General features: G+C 42.8%; 1 protein-coding gene across 2 annotated transcripts in view; it reads right to left on the reverse strand.

Moving 5' to 3' along the window:
• The window catches only part of LOC149439062 (protein DOP1B-like), a 657,792-nt gene that overhangs the window by 408,577 nt on the left and 228,510 nt on the right, over positions 1-20,705 (reverse strand). For both annotated transcript variants that reach the window (XM_089659538.1, XM_089659534.1), the window contains 4 exons: positions 17,893-18,027; positions 17,738-17,793; positions 14,107-14,211; positions 11,580-11,724 (listed from right to left, as the gene is read on the reverse strand). The gene's annotated coding sequence lies outside the window, so the exon portion shown is untranslated. The remainder of the gene's footprint in view (positions 1-11,579; positions 11,725-14,106; positions 14,212-17,737; positions 17,794-17,892; positions 18,028-20,705) is intronic.

Here is a 20,705-nt window from a genome sequence, read left to right on the forward strand (position 1 = left end):
GCAGAAAGAGATGTGTCAGCACGCTGGAAAATCTTTCTGCAACCGATAGCCAATGAATTGCCACAGTCACTACAGGACTTCCAAGGTTTAGTTCTCCTTTCTGTCTGCAGACTGTCACTTTTTTACATTGTGCCTTAGAAGTTTTCTTCTTGTCTCTTCCTGTCTTGCGAGTAGCTAAACTGCCTTGTGGGGCCCCGTAGAGACCCCCACATAGCTCCCCTTACCTGCGCACTTCAGCCGGGGACAGCCTGGTGCATGCAATTTGCTGTCATGCGACCATTATGTGACATCCATTGTGCGTATGCTTCAGCCTGGGGCAGAGGTGCGCATGTGCGGTCATCAGCAGGGATGAAGGAAGGACCGTGTACTCCTGATGTGGGCGGGCATGAGACAGGGGCACGCATGTTCTGTGTTCTCACTGGGGGTGAAGGACCGTGTACTCCTGATGTGGACGGGCATGAGACAGGGGCACGCATGTTCTGTGTTCTCACTGGGGGTGAAGGACCGTGTACTCCTGATGTGGACGGGCATGAGACAGGGGCACGCATGTTCTGTGTTCTCACTGGGGGTGAAGGACCGTGTACTCCTGATGTGGGCGGGCATGAGACAGGGGCACGCATGTTCTGTGTTCTCACTGGGGGTGAAGGACCGTGTACTCCTGATGTGGGCGGGCATGAGACAGGGGCACGCATGTTCTGTGTTCTCACTGGGGGTGAAGGACCGTGTACTCCTGATGTGGACGGGCATGAGACAGGGGCACGCATGTTCTGTGTTCTCACTGGGGGTGAAGGACCGTGTACTCCTGATGTGGGCGAGCATGACACAGGGGCACGCATGTTCTGTGTTCTCACTGGGGGTGAAGGACCGTGTACTCCTGATGTGGGCGGGCATGAGGCAGGAGCACGCATGTTCTGTGTTCTCACTGGGGGTGAAGGACCGTGTACTTCTGATGTGGGCGGGCATGAGACAGGGGCACGCATGTTCTGTGTTCTCACTGGGGGTGAAGGACCGTGTACTCCTGATGTGGGCGAGCATGACACAGGGGCACGCATGTTCTGTGTTCTCACTGGGGGTGAAGGACCGTGTACTCCTGATGTGGGCGGGCATGAGACAGGGACACGCATGTTCTGTGTTCTCACTGGGAGTGAAGGACTGTGTACTCCTGATGTGGACGGGCATGAGACAGGGGCACGCATGTTCTGTGTTCTCACTGGGGGTGAAGGACCGTGTACTACTGATGTGGACGGGCATGAGGCAGGGGCACGCATGTTCTGTGTTCTCACTGGGGGTGAAGGACCGTGTACTCCTGATGTGGGCAGGCATGAGGCAGGGGCACGCATGTTCTGTGTTCTCACTGGGGGTGAAGGACCGTGTACTCCTGATGTGGGCGGGCATGAGACAGGGGCACGCATGTTCTGTGTTCTCACTGGGGGTGAAGGACCGTGTACTCCTGATGTGGGCGGGCATGAGGCAGGGGCACGCATGTTCTGTGTTCTCACTGGGGGTGAAGGACCGTGTACTCCTGATGTGGGCGGGCATGACACAGAGAGGGGTGAGATACAGAAAGTCCTTCACCCTGAGATGCTCAAAAGCAGTCCAACCAAGGAGTCGCCAACACTGCAAACACCAGGTAAGTCACCAACACCCACCTGACAGATATTGAATGCATTACCAGAAGATCAGGTGGCACCAAATTTGGAAAATAGTTCCTTGATGCTAGAAAGGCCAAGAAGCACTCACAGATCTAGTAGAGTGCGCCTTGATGGGAAAGGGTGGAACCAAAATGTAGAGACCATATGCTTGAATGATGGTCTGTCTTTTCCACCTAGAGATGATGGAATGAGAAGTTGCTGCACCCTTATGGAGACCATCCGAGATGACAAAAAGGGAATCAGTCTTTCTGAAAGAAGCAGTGCTGGAAAATGGACTCACAACCACGGCCATATGCACACAATGGTAAAACATTTTCCTTTTCATGAAATGGAATTAGAAAGAGAAATGGAAGAATAATAAGTGGGGGTGAGAGACAGAAACTACCTGAGGCGTGAACACAACCTTGTTACTATGTAAAACCAGAAAAGGTTTCTTGCAGGATAAGGCCTCAGCTCAGACACTAATCCCAGAGGTGATGGCTACAAGGAATGCCATATTGTAGGTGAGAGCAGAAAAAGGAATGTCTCTAATAACGATGGGTGGAACACCCCCGTGTTTGGTTTTCTGTCAAACATTCGAAACTAAAGAATGCTCGAGCGCAAACTTTGAACTCAATGCAAGTCTATGGGACTCAAACTTGTAAATTTAAAAGTGCCCATTTTGAAGGCCTTTATGTCACCACTGACTCCACCCAATTGTGTACATGTGACCGGCAACTGTCAGATCTGTCATAGTGCGACTAGCGCTCGGCGGGTGCGGACGGGTCAGTGGCCATCGGGTTTTTTAAAAATGTCTCTTAGCTGGCGTGGTCAGGATAATGCTGGACGCTGTGATTGTCGATGGATTACATCAAAGAAAACCATTTTTTTTTCTTTTCATTAAAGGACTTGTCAAAAACTGTTGTTTTGTTTTTTTTTCAATTAAAGGAATTATTTAAAAGCCCGGTGACTTTATCTTTTCAAAAACCTTTAGTGAATGAGTAGGGGTACCCCTTATTCACAATGGGGGGTAGCATCAGGGTGCACCTATATTTAGAGGGTTACCCTGATACTAATGAGCCCCCCTGCTCACACATCCCAACAACCACCGGGTTAGGGTTGTGGGGAAAAGGCCCTAGTCCCCATCGGCATGGGAACACCATCCCAATGCCGGGGGCACGTGGCCTGGTAAGACAAAGGGAGGGGAGTGCACAATTGCCCCCCCCCCACCTTTCTTGCCCTGTCAGGTCTGCTCTCGGATCAAGGGTCTAGTAGGAATTTAAGAGGAACCCCATGGTTTTTGTTCCATTTTTTGGGATGGTGTTCCCCTTAAAAGTCCCACCAGGCCTAAAGGGCCTGGTATGGCTTTTACAGGGAACACCACGCACTTTAAAAACTTTTTTTTTACTGTGTGGCCCCTCCTAACCTTCCTATCAGATCCAAAGGGCTTGGTATGGATTAGGGGAGGGTTGGGACCCACGCTGTTTCTTGTTTTTTTTATGTATTTTTTGTTTTAGTTTATTTGCTTTTCTTTTTTAATATTATTAAAAGTGTAAGCAGCCTTATATAATGTGGGGCGTAGACTTAGCCGTGAGCCATGACTGGCCAAAGTCACTGACTGGCCAATCATGACTCTTACAGTGCATTGTGCTGTGATTGGCCACAGGGTTGCACCTGATCTGTGGTCAGGTGCATTGCTTTGGCCAATCATGGCTCTCACAATGCACTGTGAGAGCGCAATTCATGAGGACCAGACTTCCGTCCCGCTGCTCTGTGCTGGAAATGACATCACTAACCTCCGCCCCACGTGTTGTGCCACCAACCTACGTGGCTTTGTCAAGGAAGCTTAGTGACGTAATTTCCGGCACGGAGCCATGGACCGGAAGTCCGGTCCTTGTGAATCGTGCTTTTACAATCAGTGTATATGTTAATGTTTTTATTGGTATTTGGCTTTTAGTTCAATAAATAGTATTACAATATTAGAGGCCATTTGTTTTTCCTTCCCTGGGGGTCCCAGAGTGGAGGAGAGGAAGTGGAGGTGACATTTTTGGAGTGGAGGTTATACTACTGATGGAGGAGATATACAGTGTGACCCGTTGCTGCCATCTAGAGTCTATGTATGGAATTACAACTAAGCACTTGTGACCTGTGTTTATATAGGTCCTGGTGTCCAGGTGAGCGGCCATCTTTACATGTGGTGGTGGTGTTTATCACACGGTTGATTTTGGATTACTGGAATATATTTGTCGAGTGAAGCACAGAATTCATTTTTGGATCACTTACACATTATTTGTTATGAACTATTTAATGGACACTTTGATTTTTTGACTGTTTCATTAATATTCAGTGTAGTATTTATGATGTTTTATTGAGTAGCACATTACTATATCAACATAAAGTATTTGACATGTATCAGTCTGGAAAGGGTTACAAAGCCATTTCTAAGGCTTTGGGACTCCATCAAACAACAACTAAGAACTGCAGTTAATGTCAGTGTTCACGATTCAACAATAAGAAAGAGACTGGGCAAGGATGGCATCCGTGGGAGAGTTTCCAGGCGAAAACCACTGCTGACCAAAAAGAACACAAAGGGGGTTATGGACTAAAACTGGAAGGTGCAAAATCTGGTGCAGCTGTGCATGGTAGCCAGTCAGCTTCTAACTTCAGCTTGTTCAATTAAGCTTTGGTAATAAAACCTGGAAGCGGACTGGTTTCTATGCAGAACTGCACCAGATTTTGCACTCTCCAGTTTCAGTAAATCAACCCAAAAGGCTTGTCTCACATTTGCCAAAAAACATCTTGATTATCCCCAAGACTTTTGGGAAAATATTATGTGGAGACAAAATGAGACAAAAGTTGAACTTTTTGGAGGGTGTGCATCCCACTACATTTGGCATAAAACTAACACAGCATTTCATAAAAAGAACATCATATCTACAGTCAAATGTGGTGATAGTGTGATGGTATGGGGCTGCATTGCAGCTTCAGGATCTGGATGACTTGTCGCAATTGATGGAACCAAGAATTCTATTCTATTCTGACAAAAATATCTTGCCATGAGTTCTTGACCTCAAGCTCAAGCGCACTGCATAGCAAGGCAATGATCTGAAACATACTAGCAAGTCCACCTCTGAATGTCTCATAAAAAAAAACAAATATTGTTTTGGAGTGGCCTAGTCAAAGTCTGGACTTAAATCTAATTGAAATGCTGTGGCATGACCTTAACCTCCCTTATTATTTCAGATTTTTGGTGCTGAAAGCGGTACCATGACCGTGGGATTACTGTGCTTGATTGGCCAGCAAACTCGCCTGACCTGAACCCCATAGAGAATCTATGGGGCATTGCCAAAAGAAAGATGAGAGACATGAGACCGAATAATGCAGAAGAGCTGAAGGCCGCTATTGTAGCATCCTGGTCTTCCATAAAACCTCAACAGTGCCACAGGCTGATAGCTTCCATGCCACGCAGCATTGAGGCAGTAATAGCTGCAAAAGGGCCCAAACCAAGTACTGAGTACATATGCATGCTTATACTTTTCAGAGGTCCGATATTGTTCTATGTACAATCCTTGTTTTATTGATTGCATGTAATATTCTAATTTTCTGAGATTGTGGATTTGGGGTTTTCATGAGCTGTAAGCCATAATCATCACAATTATGACAAATCATGGCTTGAACTATCTTGCTTTGCATGTAAAGTGTCTATCTCATATATTAGTTTCACCTTTTAAGTTGCATTACTGAAATAAATGAACCTTTGCACGATATTCTAATTTTTCGAGTTTCACCTGTATATTGTAGGCCTGTAATTTTTAGGAATAACTCACTGAAATCTGTCCGAACAAGAGTCTAGTAAACATCCCGGGTATGTTAAAATTTGAAACGCGAAATCATAAATTATAATTTATTAAATAATCATAAAAAATAATAATAAAAGTAATTCAAAAATATAATCAAACCAAAAACACTGAAATTTGAAATAGAGCGCCAAGTTCGCACATCACTGATCTTAGTCGCAAAATCATTTTCAGTGTCTGATGACGAATTTCCCCCACGAATCATTATCACTCAATTCTGCAAGTGGTTCTAATTTACTATTGCTGTTCTCTAGCTGATCTAAAACCGCTTTTGACCTAAAGGGATGCTTTTTGGACTCCATGGACGTTTCTCAGTTTCCAGGCAGAAAGAACAGTAAAAATGCAGGCAGGGCACAGGACAAAGCACTCGGGACAAAATGTTTGTGAAATGCTTTGATACAGTAATGTTTTACTATGTGATTTTAGTGAATGTCACTTTTTGTCATTTTCAAATTTCCCGCCGTTCCGTCCCCCGTACGGAACCCAGATGACAGATGCCGCCATCCGCCGAATTACATTGCCAGGGACACTGCAGGAGGGACATCGCGGGAGCGCAGGACAAGGTAAGTGATCGAGGGAGCAGCGCCGAAGGGTAAGCCCGAGTGTAGCTCGGGGTTACCGCTTGTGGTACTGAAACTTTACCCCGAGCTACACTTGGGAATACCGCCAGGGAGGTTAAACAGGCTGTTCATGCTCAAAAACCCTCCAATGTAGCTGAATTAAAACAATTCTGCAAAGGAGAGCAGGCCAAGATTCCAACACAGTGATGTGAAAGACTCATTGTCAGTTATCGCAAATGCCTGATTGCAATTATTTCCCCCAAGGGTGGCAGAGTCAGTTATTAGGTTTAGGGGGCAATTACTTTTTCACATAGGACCAGGAAGGTTTGGACAGTTTTTTTCCCTTAATAAATGAAATCAACATTTAAAAATTGCATTTTGTATTTACTCCGGTTATCTTTGTGTAATATTAAAATCTGTTTGATGAACTGAATCAATTAAGTGTGAAAAATGCAAAAAAAAAAACAAAACAAAAACATACTTCTCTTTAAATAGCAGAGCATTAGAAAAAAACAGCTGGTAGTAGGAGGTGCATCCAGTGTCTAATTTTCCTGTAGACAGTATAACCCAGAAAGGAAAGATTTCCAGTGTCCCTCAATGGACGAGAAAGAAAATAAGTTTGTATTCAGTTTATCAGGATTAATGAGGATTATGTTTTAGCACGTGTCTTTCCATAAACCTCATTTGTAAATTATTACATGTCCTTAAAATATTTTTAGGCTGCAGATATGAACTTAAACTCTGCCAAGAACATTCATCCAAATATTAGGCATAGATGTTTGATTGTTATCTAGACTTGCTGAAACTTACAAACTGTGCCAAGTACCTATTTACACTCAGATGTAATACACTTATGAAGTGTAAATACGAAGGCTTGTCACATTATCTACACCTGTATTCTCATATCGTGTCAGTACTGCTTTCAGAACACAGGCCACCTACAAAGAATACTTACCACACTTCTGGCTGATTTCATGGTCATACAGAACATAAAGAGGCCCTTTCAGGTTCTAAGCAAACCATAATACCAGTTCTCTGCAGTAGAAGAGGTGTTATACTCACCTTTCCATAGGCCTGTGTCTCCTACCTCCCCCTCTATTCCAGTGCTGCATCCTCTTTCATCCTTTTCAGCACTGCACACAACCAGCATGTCTGTGTCCACAGCTGTGTGCTATGGTCCCTTCCTCTGACCTGACAGCACACAGCAGTGATGTAGGAGTCAGAGGATGGAGACAGAGTGCAGCCAGGAACACGGGCTTTCAACCCTTCTAAAAAAGACTGACGGAGACAACAGGGCTAGAACAAAGCACATATAGCAGACACAGACCACCAACAGGTGAGTACACTTTTTTTGATTTGTTTACAGACCTTATAGGGGCTCTTTATCCATAGCTTCACATCTGTGCGGGTAGTGTCGCTGTGGATCCGCATGAAAATGCATGCAACCGCACCACCCACACAGAGAATTGCGGACCCGCGGGCTGCGCTTTCCAAAGAAGTGCAGGGACTTCTTTCCTTGCGTGTCACGGGCACGGGAGTCCATTCAAATGAATGGGCTCTCGTGCCCGTGCAAACGCAGCAACATAGATGTGAAACGGGTCGAACCCAACTCCAGCTATTTTTCATTTTAGTTTTGGTCAGAGCAGGGAAAAGATAACACTTTTTTGTGGCTTTCTTTAAGGTCTGTGTCCCATAATATGCCAAAATGAAAAATATCTTTATTTTTTATTTTTTTTCCCATGGTAGGATATAACCCCATAGGATCACTGGCATTATAGGCTGCGCTGTGTATGCTCAAGACCCTTTGTAGTCACTTTCTATGGATACCTACTGCAATTGCCAGTGAGGCCCCCTCACCTTGACGGCTTTCCAAAATACTATCCAGTATTTTTGTTACACTGTTCATTTTTTTCACTATTTTTTACTATGTACACCAACGACATTGGCTTGCTGCTTTTTCCTTGTTCTGCTCTGACTTTCTCACTGATTTTTGAAAAACTTAAATAAAGAATTAATAAAAACAAATGTGACAATATCAGATTATTTTAAGATTATGCTACCAAACCAATTAAATGTCACATCTACACACACATGTGCACGATTGTTTGTTTCCTATGGTAAAGGAAATATAAACATGAGATAAGATTGTTCACAAAACAGAAAACTGCTAAAATTTAATTTCCAATTTAATGATCTTTCTACTTTTGTTGATCTTCTGCAAACATAGCAATACTAAACAAAATTTCACAAAATACGGAAAATCACACATTTTCTAAGGCTCGGTTCACATATGTGGTGCCGCTGCGGGACCCGCACAAATACCGGCCGCCGAAACCACCCGCAGGCGGGTGCAATAGATCCTTATGGCATGCTGCCAGCGCTGGAAATCGCAACCGTACTGGGAACCTTGGTTCCTGTGTGGGCTGTGATTTCAGAAATACTGCAGGGAATTATTTCTTGTGTGTCCTGGGGCACAACAGTCTATTCAAATGAATGGGCTCTCATGTTCGCGCAAATCATGGCCCAACACGGCCACACAGGTGTGAACCTAGCCTTAGACTGCTTTCTTAAATGCATGGGTAACCATACTGTGTACTGGATTTACCAATAACTCTGCATTAAAACGGAACTTCATCCTAAAGGGAAGTTCCACCTTATGCCCCCCTTCTTTTGGAACTTTTTTCTTTTTGGGGGAGTGGGTACCTAGCTTTGGTAGGTACCCATCCCACTTCTGGTTGGATCGCCTAGGTGATTTCACTGGAAGTTTAATACCCAAACCCCCCTTTCCCCACCCACAGCCTTTTGGGACATGTCTCAGGTCCCAGCAGGCTGCAAGACCATTCACACAGCGCAGCGCGGCTTGCACATGCACAGTGGGAAGCCAGAAGAAGTCATAGCTCGCTTCAAACACTAAACATGCCAGGGCCAGGGTCCCAAAGACTGACAAACAATTGGCCCAGGTTAGGGCAGCGCTGGATCCCTGGACAGCAGCTACAGTATTTGTGGCTGCCAACTTTTAATCTTTTACAGACTAAAGAACCACTTTAAGACAGTGCTGAGAGAGAATAAAGCTCACCTCTGCAAGCATGGAGAGAGCGTGCACACTGTACACAGATGGCGTGGAGGCAGAGACCATGGATGACTGCGCTTTGGCATTTTCTTCTGTGCGGAGAACTAATTACCATTCAACCAAGACAGACATAACAGGAAGGAAAAGACCTAAACCAAGCTATCCTTAATAGGTCTCTCTCATTTCCTGCTCTTTTATGGCACATAAGCCCAAGTTTGTGACTCTTTAGAAATCAAGATATGACAATGTTGTATCTTGAATAAGATTATCTGTTTTTTTTGTTTTTTTTAGAGGAAGATTAGATCACGTTTTTGGAATAATTCAAGCAGAAAATCAAAAAGAACAACTGTATATTAACATTAGAAGTCCACTACTAGTTGTAGTATAGAAGCTAAGTCAAGCCTGAAATATCAGCAAAGCTATTACTTATTTTTAACTGTAAAACACTTTCATGAAAACATCACAACTGATAACATTTTTCTATAATATAATTTGATTGGGGTACATTCACACCCCTGCATTTTGCCGTTTGTTCTTGTTTTGATCATATCAGTTTCAGATGCTTTTGAGATCATTCAGAATTTTTTGACAGATGCATTTGAGTTGTAGTTAATCTCCTTCTGCACTATAAAACAGATGAACAGAGTGAGCACCAGCCTAGTGCATTACTAAAATATTATACTCACAAACCAACTGAGTCAACAGGCATATCAAAGAACCAAGACACACCTGTCTCCAGATCAACAGCGCATGACCTGTGATGCAGGGAGGCTACTTTTTGTCCAATATGGCTTACACATTTGGAGGGGCAAAACTCTCTCCTTCAGAAGAAGCCTGGGCTCTGAAGAAGAGGGGCTGCCCCTCAAAACGTGTAAGCCATATTTGATGAATAAGGTCTCTCTGTGTCACAGGTCATGCGTTGTTGATCTGGAGACAGTTGTGTCTTGTGTTTTTTTATATGCCTATTTACTCAATCTGTTTGTGAGTATATTATTTTCTTTTATATCAATAAACAATGTATTATGATAATGTGCTAGGCTAGGGTCTGTCCTCCGACTGCAGCTATTCCTCCATTTAACAGCACTGATATCGCAGACTACAAGTGTAAACACAGAGAGGCGTCCATGCTGGGAGTGTTGAGTACATGCCTTTTCTATTTTAATTTTGTGAGTGGCCAATTTGCATTTGATTTGAAAATTAACGCTTTTAACTCTACTGCACTTAGTGTACGCTCTTCTTGTTTGTTTGCTTGTATGTCATTTGTAGATTACCCCAATCTTGTCAGGAGCAGCACCAAAGGCAGCAAGAGGTGTTTTATTACTCTTGATGATTCCAATGCATGGACTAAGGATTTGTGATTTAATTAACTTATGGACATGAACTGTTTTTTTCTGATGAACTTAATTTTTGTTTACATTCCACAAGTTCCTTCATTTACATTATTATAGTCATAAGTATTTTGAGTGGGCTAAAAAAGTTTTTTTTTAAATTGGCTCTGAAGAAAAGGGGCTGCCCCTCGAAACATGTAAGCCATGTTGGATGAAAAGGAGTCTCCCTGTGTCATGGGTTATGCATTGCTGATCTGGAGACAGTTGCGTCTTGGTTTTTTGCTATGTTGGTTCAATCTGTTTGTGAGTATATTTGCTTTTATATATATATCAATAAATGGCGTATTATGGTAATGCACTAGGCTGTGTGCCCTCTGTTCATTTGTTTTATAGTGCTGCGCACGAAGGGATATCCATAGATCTGGGAGGTCAGCAAGGCCTGCTAGTGCCATAGCCATAAGTGGGAGGATTGGGAAGCCTGTTAAACTGGCCATACATTACACAATTTTCTTGTACAATTTTCCTTTAGATTTACCAAACCTATATAATAGGAGGTCAAACCTAAACACTTTCAATTTGTATGCAATCAGGCTGGCCCTTGCACTACATAATTGAAGGTAAATCTAAAAGGAACTTTACAATGTGTGTGAAGACAGATGCCGCTCTGTGACCAAGTCCCCTATGGGTGGGGCAAAATGCATCAGCAGGCGTGGTCAGAATGACAGCTGAGGCCATTCACTACACACTGTTCCTCTCTGACTCCTGGGGATCGGTCTGAGCAGTGTCCATCTTCATACATATTGTCAAATCTCTGTAATTTCTTGGGACGTTGCTCCCTCTTCTCTCTGCCGGCAGGGTGATTACTATTTGCTGTCAGCCTCGAGCAGCACCAGAAACAACCTTTTGGTTTAAATCTAAAGGAAATTGAATTGTATGATGTATGCCCAGCTTTAGACTCTCAGCACCACATTCGAGCGCGGGAGAGTGTATTTAAAGTTAACCTCCTTCAAGAGGGTTTTGCATTCCCATAGACTTATATGGGAATTCAAATCCCATCTGACCTGAACAAAAGCCCGTGGACAGAGGATCAACAAAAAAAGGCATATAAGATCATGATCTTACTGCCATCTTACCGTACAGCTCTTCATCAGCATCCCCATCATCCAGAGACACCTGTGGCCGGGCCTTCACCTCCAGGTTTCTGCTCAGCCAGCCGGTCTGTTCTAAGGAGGAGCCCGCCACGTTTCCTACCGACTCCAGGATCTTCTGTGTCACCTCCTGTAAAAATCCACATGGTTTATCTTTAATATCTGGTAGCAGACATATGAAAGGACATCCTTACCCAATATCAATAGGAATGCCAGATCTTACAGTTTCCCCTTATGTAGGTCAGAGCTGCATGCCTTTAGGCATATCTTCTTCTCCAATCCCCACTCATGACATTACCATTAAGATCAACAGCAAAACCACTGGTCCCTCTGCATATGCCAGGGTGCTAGGTGTAACCCTACACTCTGACCTCTCCTTTGGACCCCACATCCAATCACTGGCTAAATCCTGCCGCCTCAACCTCCGCAACATTTCCACAATTTGCCCCTTTCTGACCAACGACACCATAAAAAACCGTATCCACGCCTTGGTTTTATCCTGCCTTGATTACTGCAACTCCCTCCTCACTGGTCTACCGTTACACAGGCTATCCCCCCTTCAGTCTATTATGAATGCTGCTGCTAGACTCATACACCTTACCAACCAATCAGCGACTGCTGCCCCTCTCTGCCAATCACTGGCTTCCACTAACCCAACATATAAAATGTAAAATACTAACAACATACAAAGCCATCCACCTCTGTGTGATGCGATTGATGTGTTTACTGGCACTTTTTGCGGTGCGTTTTTAAACACTTGTTTTTTATGCATTTTGCGGGGTTCTTTAGTCAACAGAAAACTACTGACTTTGATGCCACTTTTATTGGACTTTTACGTGATTTTGGGAGGGTACAACTTAGCTGCGACTTTGGGAAGGTACAACTTAGCTGCGACTTTGGAAGGGTGAGACTTAGTTACGACTTTGGGTAGGTGCGACTTTAATGCTTCTTGAGTGTCAGAGTGTTGCATCAAAGTTGCACTACATGAACAGAACTGTCATACTTTTCCTATTAGCAAAAAGTCACAAAGTCGCACCCATCCAAAGTTGCATCAAAGTCTCACCCAGGTAAAGTGACATCAAAGTCAATACATTCCTGTTTGCAAAAAACAAAAAAACAAAATGCAAAACGCATAAAAAACACACTACATGGCTTGAAGTCCCTTCGTCGTTCTCCTTTTACACATTTTTTCTTCCTTCCCTTCACCCCCCCCCCCTTTTTTTTTCTCTTTCTTTTTCTCTCTCCCTACCTTTTTCCCTGTCTTGGATACTACTGCTATTTGTTTATGTCAATAGACTGATCTGTTTGTACTACCTTTCAGACCAGTGTGCTGTACTTTGCTGTTTTTGAAACCGATAATTTAAATCTCTATGTCAGTGGTTCTCAACCTGTGGGTCGCGACCCCTTTGGGGGTCGAATGACCCTTTCACAGGGGTCGCCTAAGACCATCGGGAAAACACATATTTCCGATGTGTAATGAGCAGCTACGGTGTTGAAAGCAGCTACGGTGTTGAAAGCAGCAGTATTGGAGGTAAAACGACACTTTATGAATTATAATTACTGGGTAAATAATTTTATGGTTGGGGGTCACCACAACATGAGGAACTGTATTAAATGGTCGCGGCATTAGGAAGGTTGAGAACCACTGCTCTATGTAATTGGACCACACCTGGTTATTTGTCTTATTTGCTGGCATCCACTAATGCGTCTTATTTTTGTAGATGTTTGTACTCTAAAAAAGTTGTTTAAATAAAGAATGTAAAAAAAAAAAAAATCACACTACATGCGTTTTTGCTGCATGTCCATTGAAGTCTATTGAACCAAAAACTCACCATGTTCACATTTAGCTGTGAACCAGGCCCAACAGCGTACAAAGCAATTTTTTTCACTGAATATCTTTATTAAAACATTGCCATGCAACTTGCTATCAGGTGGAAATCAAATCATTTCAGCTGCAGAAGAGATCATTTCCACTATAACAGTAGATAATTGTAATTAGTAACAGGGAAGGGTTAAACATTTTGTCCGGTAGGTTTGTGCTCTTTAAAAATCAAGTGTACTTTTAATAGAAACTAGTATAAGTTCCTGACTTGATCTGGTATCGGCCTCCTGCAGTCGCTCTACAGCAGAACTCAGAATGGAAGAGGGAGAAGTAGCACAAAGAGCCAATCAGCTGTGCTGTGATGTTTATGTGCTAACAAGTGATGTGCTGAGGAAAAGGCAGAATGACAGAGATCAGTCTGCTGCTTCTCCCTCACTGTCCAGTCACAGGCTGAGGGCAGGGACAAGACCTAGTTGTCTTACTTAAATGAAGTAAAGAAAAGTCAGGTCTGCAGGATGGCTGGGCTGTGTGGCAGAGCTGTGTAAATCTTAGATCTGGACGGACAGAAATATAAATCCTTTAGCAGGTAAACTAACTCCCATATATGTAATTCATGTGCTTATTTAGCTATTTGCTTGGAGTTCAGCTTTTAATCTTTCATCAGAAGTATCTATAGGAAGTGTGATCTACCTTAAGAGAAGGAAGTAACCGGGTGCTGCCAGATTCAGAGAAACGGACTCCTTCAGAAGTGTGAGTAATGGTTGGAAATTTTCCTGTATATCAGATGGAGAAAGCCTGAAAGAACAACAATAAAAATAATTTTGTATTCTTCAATCCCACCCATCTAGTTGCTCTTCCCACAACCCATGGCTGGAACTTTCCACAAGAAAACACTACATTGTAGCACGTCTCTCACATCGACCTTCTCCACCCCTTGTGACCGCTGATAATGAACACTGCACTGGACCTGTATTTCATGACAGGTATATCGCTCTCTCTCTCATGTTGGTAGGTTAACTGGATCCTGTCTACATTGGCCCTAGTATGTGTATGCATGAATATGAGTTAGGGACCTTAGATTGTACGCTCCTTGAGGGTTAGGGACTGATGTGAATGTACAATATATATTTATATGTGTAAAGTGCTGTGTAAATTGACAATGCTACATAAGTACCTGAAATAAATACACACACACACTATATATATTTAGATTGTAAACTCTTAATCCTCTTGTTTTGATTGTATTGTAGCTGTACTGTCTCCCTTTATGTTGTATAGCGCTGTGCAAACTGTTGGCTCTATACAATTCCTCTATAATAAATTATATTTTATATATATATATATATATATATATATATATACACACACACACACACACAGTTGTGCTGAAAAGTTTGCATACCCTGGCAGAAATTGTGGAATTTTGGCATTGATATTGAAAATATGACTGATCATGCCAAAAAATACTCTTTTATTGAAGGATGATGATCATATGAAGCCATTTATTATCAAATAGTTGTTTGGCTCCTTTTTAAATCATAATAACAGAAATCACCCAAATGGCCATGATCAAAAATTTACATACCCTGAAATGTTTGGCCTTGGTACAGACACACAAGGTGACACACGCGGGTTAAAATGCCAATTAGAGGTTAATGTCCCACATCTGTAGCTTTTTAAATTACAATTAGTGTCAGTGTATAAATAGTCAATGAGTTTCAAAGCACTTATGTGGAAGCACTGACTAGGCTAGATACTGAGCCATGGGGATCAGAAAAAAAAATGGCAAAAGTCCTGCGTAGCAAGGTAATGGAACTTTATAAAGATGGAAAAGGAAATATAAAGATGTCCAAAGCCTTGAATATGCCAATCAGTACTGTTAAATCACCTATTAAGAAGTGGAAAGTTTGGGGATCTCTTGATACCAAGCCAAGGTCAGGTAGATCAAGAAAGATTGCAGCCATAACTTACAGAAGAATTGTCCGAGATTCATAGAAAAACTCACAGACAACCTCAAAAGAAAAACAGGCTTCTCTGGAAAAAGATGGTGTGGTTGTTTTTAAGGAGTACAATACTAAAGCCCGGTTACAATATGCCTGACAACACCTTGACATGCCTAACCAGGCCTTTTTGTGTCATTGATGCAGTAAAGGCTTCTTTCTGGCACCTCGACCATGCAGCTCATTTTTGTTCAAGTGTCATCATATTGTGCGCCTTCAAAACAACCACACTGTCTTTTTCCAGAGCAGCCTGTATTTTTCTTGTGGTTACCTATGGGTTTCCCTTTGTATCCCAAACAATTCTTCTGACAGTTGTGACTGCTATCTTTCTTAGACTACCTGACCTTGGCTTGGTATCAAGAGATCCCCGAACTTTCCACTTCTTAATAGGTGATTTAACAGTACTGATTGGCATATTCAAAGGCTTTGGACATCTTTTTATGTCCTTTTCCATCTTTATAAAGTTCCATTACCTTGTTATGCAGGACTGTTGACAGTTCTTTTCTGATCCCCATGGCTCAGTATCTAGCCTAGTCAGTGCTTCCACGTAAGAGCTAACAAACTCATTGACTATTTATACACTGACACTAATTGTAATTTAAAAAGCCACAGATGTGGGACATTAACCTCTAATTGGCATTTTAACCTGCGTGTGTCACCTTGTGTGTCTGTACCAAGGCCAAAAATTCCAGTGGAGGGAAACTTTTGATCATGGCCATTTGGGAGATTTCTGTTATCATTATGATTTAAAAAGGAGCCAAACAACTATTTGATCATAAATGGCTTCATATGATCACCATCCTTCAATAAAAGAGCATTTTTTTGCATGATCAGTCATATTTTCAATATCAATGCCACAATTTCACAATTTCTGCCAGGGTATGCAAACTTTTGAGCACAACTTGTACATACGCAAAATACATAAATAAAATACATTCACATCAGTCCCTGCCGTCAAGGAACTTCTTACAATCTAAGGTCCATAACTCACATTCATACACATACTAGGGTCAGTTTTGGACAGGAGACAATTAACCTACTAGCATGTCTTTGGAGTGTGGGAGGAAACCAGAGAACCCAGAGGAAACCCACACTGGCACAGGGAGAATATACAAATTCCAGGCAGGTAGTACCATGGTTGGGATTCAAACCGACGACGCTATTGCTGCCAGACAGAAGTGCTAACCACTTAGCCATTGTGCTGTATTAGCTGGGCAACTGAAAGACCTCCTAATAAAAAGGTATAGTAAGGGACTGTTCATACCTACAGGTGTGACCAAGCATGGGTACGTTTCCAGGCGTTGTGTGTAGAGCGGCCCTTTAATTTGCCCTATTCGTGAGAAACACAGAAAAGAAGCCCCTGACTCTTTTCCAAAAATGCACCAAACTGTACTGCATGCAGGCGTGAGCATTTGCAAATGCATGATGGTGCCATTAACAAATACAGTCACCACCATGTCTCTGCTAAAGTGCAGGGCATTGTGTGTCTAGAAAGCACATGATATGACATGCGTTCCCGATTCCAAATTTCTGAACCTAGCCTTATACTGTTGTTTGGTATCAACTACATTTTTAGCTCATTGCGATGAACTAGTTATCCTAAAATAAACATGAATATAATCAAACTAGTAAAAAGAAACTACTGATCACTTTCTTATTAAAGAGGAACTAAATTCTGGAACCTTTGTCCCCTAGAAAATCAAACTGAGGACAAAGAACAAGTCGCCAGTATTGCCTGCAGTCACCCTGCAGCTGATCTTTCCTCATTACTGACTTGCCACGCCTTGTTCTGCACTGTGTCTCTGTATAGAGGCGACCATCTTGGTAGAGGTAGGGTATTGCTTCCTCATGTAAGAACCTCCCATAAGGAGAACAGTGAGCAGCACAGGAGTGACATCACCAAATCAGGTGAGAATAAGGCCTCGTTCACACCATCTGATGAAAAAAACGCACAGATTTCACTTGCAGAGACACGAGTTTACGTCACTTTTCATGTGCGTTTCAGTGAATTTATACAGGTTGCAGATTCCTGCGCAGAAAAAAATCTGCACGTGACACTAGTGATGTGGTGTGAACAGGGCACATAGAGAACAATTGTTTTCTGTAAACCTTTGCAGAATGCATGCAGAAAAACTGACATCTCTGCACCTTGGTGTGAAAAAGGCCTAACAGTCAGAGGCAGCAGTGCCTTAGATCTTACGCTGCAGAAGGCTGTAGGCACAGACTGAAACTAACATCAGCAGCTGGTACTTCCACATAAACATCATTGAGTCTAATAAACAATATTTTATGCCATCAGTTTATCCACCAGGTTTTGTTACCTTTGTATAAATGCATGGCTGAACTTCAGCATGGGAATATCAACCAATGAGGACTTCTAGGGAAAAAAAAGACAGGAAAACATGAATAAATTTGGATCGCTGGGTCTGCCATAGGAAGATTATGAGATAACAGAACGGCCTACATCAGCAGCTACCTATTCTCCTTTTATCTGTGGGGGCTTTTTGACAACCTCCTTGACCAGATGCAGTATTGTGTCAGTCTTCAGTGTCTTTAATGCACATACAAGGTCAACTAAGGTCAGCTGGGAGTCACTGGGTACTGGTATGATCTGCGGGGGAACAAAAGGGAACATTGAATGGCTCTAATGTATTTGGGATGATTAGTTTTGTAAGTGATGACCGGTTTCTGGTTGCTTGCCTACCCTGTGACATCTTTTGAGCCTAATTAATGACCCATCATGGTGAAGGGGAAGCCTTACTAATGAAGGCAGGAAGGGATGGATAAGAGCCAGGAACCAATAAGCTGGTTTAAATTTGCTTTGCAGAGCACTCCGTGTTTTGGGGGTTCACATAAAATGTGAGGCAGGAGGAGGGAAGCCAGGACTCGATTAAGCTTTGGTTGGTTGACTCAATGATGACTGACCATAGTCCTGACCTCAGCTGTTTGCTCTGCTTTGGTTCAATCCTACTTTCTACATGTCTTCTTTCCCATGACAATGCCAGTAGGTAGGCAGGGTGAGGGTATATAATTGGCACTTTTCTTGGCAAGCAAAAGATGAAGATGGACAATGGTGAAGAGCGGTGAAGCAATAGAAAATATTAAATAACTTTTATTATTCCTTTCAGGCAGCTCAGGACACCGCTGCAGCCAGGGATGATACATATGAGGGAATTCATACAATTCATATTATGACTTTGCTTCATAACCATATACATCCAGTTTTGGTAAGTAACATTAAATGCTAACTAAACACAAGAGCAAAAACACAATATATCTTAGCCTACAGTCCTCAGATGGTGAGGCTGCATTAGTTGGCTTTTTAAAGCGAAGAACATTTTCAGTAAATACTGCAAATACTTGTTGATCCTACCAGAAATGCAGTGTCCTTGTCACTTCCTGTGAGCTGCATCAAAGAATATCATCCTTCGTAGCGATCTTGTGTAAATTACTGATTGCCCTGTTCTCTATGTAATGAAGATGAAGAAATTTGGACATATTTTGTAGTCCATATTAGGAGAACAGCGCAGAGTGACAACCATGGTTCTCTCCATAGATACAGTGCAGGAGTGATGTAGCCACCCATGGACAGGAAGTGTATTAACTGCCTGATTACCAGGTGAAAATAAAGCAAAAGAAGCTTGAAAAATAAAAATGAAATATGACCTTTTAGACCCAACATGTATCATTAAAGAGAACCTGTCACCTAAAAATCATCACATAGGGGACTTTGTTTCCCCTACCCCAACACCGCACCCACCCCCCCAAAAAGAAAAATTTTGAGGCCTCTCTACCCCTACATACTGTATATGCACATCTGAATGTAATTGCACACGTTAGTGCGCCTACAAGTGAAAATGGTGATTGCGATACACGTTACATATCGCCACACACGCCGAAGTGCGAGGGATAATTCTAGCACCAGACCTCCTCTGAAATGCTAAGCTGATGACCTGTAGGGGGCTTTTGAAATGTCACCTATAGAAAATATAGGGTACTAATTTCACAGGTGCACACAAATTCAAGGTTTGGCATATTGGGGATCTATTTACTCAGCACAACCTCTTCCTTTGTAGTTTACCAAAATTTTGGTCATTTATTGCGTGTGTTTGTCCTAAATTTCACTTTAGTGTGTTTGCGGTAATATCGTATGACATAAAACACTGGAACTACCACTATTTTATTCTCTAGGGCAGGCATGTCCAAAGTCCGGCCCGCGGGCCATTTATGGCCCGGGGGTCGGTTTAATACGGCCCTCCAACAGCCCTCCCTGCTCTGTGTAATGTGGCCCTCCCTTCTATGGCAGACAGTCTTCTGCTTGAGAGCAGAGGGCAGTGCGCATGCCTGACTGCGGCGCGTTCTCCCTGGTCTGTGTAAATGCGGCTGTCATACGGCCCTCCCTTCTGTGGCAGACAGTCTTCTGCTTGAGAGCAGTGCGCATGCGTGACTGCGCCACGCTGGGAGCGACAGAGGGCGGTGACGTCAGGGCCGGGCTTCCAGCGTGAAGTGTTTCTCTTCCCCTCCCGGCTGCCGAGCAGAGACTTCAGCTCCAGCTACCTTTTTCACCCTTCACATTAGTGCAGGTAAGTTTTTTTAAAATTTATTTTCAATACATTGTGAAAACTCAGCTGTCAGTTGATCTTAATGTTATGAAATTAAAAGTATGTCGTTTGCAATTAACTTGGCATAAAATAATTTATTTGCATTTAATTGTAATGGTTCAAAGAATGTTCGGAAAAATGTTCGGCCCTCCACCCTTAAATGTGTGCAAAAAATGCAAAACCGGCTCTGTCAGCGAAAGGGTTAATAGAGCTGAGCTTGGGTGTCCTCCACAGTCCTCTCCATCTGAACCTTGGATCTGCACTGTTTACTAATCCAAAGGCTGTGGGCCGGGTCATTCAATGCCATTGTCTATAGGTAGGCGTGTCCATAAAAGAGCGCTGTTGTCACTTTTTTTTCCCTCCGCAGATTGCGTTTTTTGTGCAATAGACTTCAATGGCACTTCCCCAATAACGCAAGGGTTGTGTTTTTGATGCTTTTTTTTGCCGATAGCAAAGTATTGACTTTGATGTGACTTTTTTTTGCTAATAGGAAAGCATGACATTTCTGTTCATGCAGTGCGGTTTTGATGCGACTTTGGATGGGTGTGAGTTTGATGCAACTTTTTTTTTTGTTTTTTTGCTAATAGGAAAGTATGACAGCTTTGCTCATGTAGTGCGACTTTGATGCGCCATTACACACTCTAGCACTCAAGTCACATCAAAGTTGTGCAGGAACCTTTTGTGTCCA

This window comes from Staurois parvus, unplaced genomic scaffold (assembly GCF_062004578.1).
Source record: "Staurois parvus isolate SC_StPar_1 unplaced genomic scaffold, SC_StPar_1.0 ptg001162l, whole genome shotgun sequence".
NCBI lineage: Eukaryota > Metazoa > Chordata > Amphibia > Anura > Ranidae > Staurois > Staurois parvus.